Source organism: Carlito syrichta, unplaced genomic scaffold, assembly GCF_000164805.1.
Source record: "Carlito syrichta isolate Samal-C Ts95f unplaced genomic scaffold, Tarsius_syrichta-2.0.1 Scaffold153555, whole genome shotgun sequence".
NCBI lineage: Eukaryota > Metazoa > Chordata > Mammalia > Primates > Tarsiidae > Carlito > Carlito syrichta.
Window position 1 is genome coordinate 148,592 of NW_007097651.1, and position 2,129 is coordinate 150,720.

At 53.2% G+C, this 2,129-nt stretch overlaps 1 long non-coding RNA gene across 1 annotated transcript in view; it reads left to right on the top strand.

Annotated features, from left to right (window-relative positions):
• Window positions 1-457: 457 nt before the first annotated feature.
• Window positions 458-2,129, top strand: part of LOC103252022 — a 15,564-nt gene continuing 13,892 nt past the window's right edge. Inside the window, exon 1 of the long non-coding RNA XR_503762.1 lies at window positions 458-541. This is a non-coding gene — a long non-coding RNA (uncharacterized LOC103252022). The remainder of the gene's footprint in view (window positions 542-2,129) is intronic.

Here is a 2,129-nt window from a genome sequence, read left to right on the forward strand (position 1 = left end):
AGTGGGCACCGCCTGTTCGAAATAGTTTGGAGTAGAGCATTCTGGTCTTTGTAGGTTGTGCTGGACGACTCATGTAGGCTCAGGAGACTACACTTCCCAGGAGCCTCCGGGCCGGTAGTTTGCTCGTACCTCCCCCTGACTTCCGCTATGGCTGCGGTCTCCGGGGCCAATCGAGAGGCTGGGATTGCGTCCGGCGCTCTGATTGGTGCATTTGACTACCGTGCCTGGGTTCAAATTTTCAACGATACCGTACGAGTCCCGCGGCGTTGGTGCGGGAGTCTTGAGAGCGGAGACGAGGTAAGCCGTGGAAAGGAATAGGGGAGCCCCTGGGGCGCGTTCCCTGTTCTGGAACGGCCGGAGTTCGCTTCGCAGCCCTAACGCCTTCCGCACCTCCAGGCCACCCTTTGAGGCGGTTGCAGTGCCGGGCCGCCGCCCAGGCGGGGCGAGTGGGAGCGCGGCCTTCGGCCTCCCCTTCTCGGTGACAGGATTTTGCCGCGAATAGGCCCCGACCAGGAGTTGCGGGAGGCCGTCGCTGATAACGGTAACGGTTATTGTTGTTACCATGCTAACATTTACTGCTTGCTAAGGTTTACCGGGCTGGGCACTTTGCGCGCGTTTTCTGAGTTAATTTTCGCACCAGGCCAGCGCAGTAGGTGCTGTTCTTGGCCCCACTTTACCGAGGAGGAAACCGAGGCCCAGAATCAGAATTCGAGGAAGGGTGACCAATAGCCCTGTCCTCAAGGAGTATGGCATTTGGTGGGGGAAACAGATGTAGTCACAAACAACGACCTTCAAAGCTGTCGTCTAGACAGGAAGGTCAGTTGGGTGCGTGAGAACATTATGGGGGGAGTGCCATTCCGCTGGGAGCTGTCTTTACCTGGGGTTTTAGATTCATCTCGTGTTATCCATAGTGGTCCAGCCCTCCCTCTTTGTGTCAAGTCACGAGGTCTTACTGCCTCTATCAGCTTTGTTGTTGTTGTTGTTCCCCCCACAGTTCAGAATCTTTACTCTGGACAGGGGACGGGAGTTTTCATCTGAAGCGAGGGCCACATTTAGGCTAACAAGAGGGCTCGTGAGGAAAGGGGGCTTGGCCTTCCGGTGGCTGAGAAGCTCCTCTTCAATTGTGGGTCCTCGGGGCCGTCCTTGTGTGGTGCTGACTGAATGGCTGTTTAAAAAAAAAGGAGGGAGGGAGGGAGGGAAGAAGGCAGGAGGGAGGGAGAGAAGGCGGGAGGGAGGAAAGAAGTTCTCATCTCCTTTCTTAGAACATTCATAGATTGGAGGGTGAAGGAAAACTGAACCGGGTCATAATACCGTACGATTCGTTTACCCGTTTTCTTTATGGTTTGTTTCTTTTTTGCACATTATTTTCCAGAAGTTCAGTAGCAAAGACTCCCCCAAATCAGGCCTACTTAGGATAGAAGATCTTTGACTCCTTGGTTTTAAAAATTTTTTTAATTTTTTGTTGTGTTTTTTGAGTTGGAGTCCCACACTGTCACCCAGGCTGCACTGCGGTGGCACACTCAAGGCCACCGCAGCATCGACCTGCTGGGCTCAGGCGATCCTTCTGCCTCAGCCTTCCAAGTAGCTGGAACCACAGGCATGTGCCACCACAGCCGGCTAATTTTTTTATTTATTGTAGAGATGAGCTCTTGCCGTGTTGCCCAGGCTGGTCTCAAACCCGTGGACTCGGGCCATCCTCTCGCCTCCGCCTCCCAAAGTGCTGGGATTATAGGTGTGAGCCACCAGGCCCGGCTTAATTTTTGTTTCTTATTTCAATAGTTTTAGGGGGTACAAATAGTTTTTGGTCTGGTGGTTTTAGTGTATCCACCACCCCCACCTGTGCACATTTTCCCTGGTAGGTGATTTTTTTTTTGACCCTCTATCCCTTCCTCTCTCTTTATTTTATTTTATTTTATTTTTTTGAGCTGGAGTCTCACTCAGTAGCCCAGACTGGAGTGCAGTGGCCGCTCCCGGCCACCACAGCCTCGACCTGCTGGGCTCCGGTGATCCTTCCTCCTCAGCCTTCCGAGTAGCAGGAATTACAGGCATGCGCTACCACGCCCGGCTGATTTTTTGATTTATTGTAGAGATGAGGTCTCGCTGCCCAGGCGGGTCTCGAACCCGCGAGA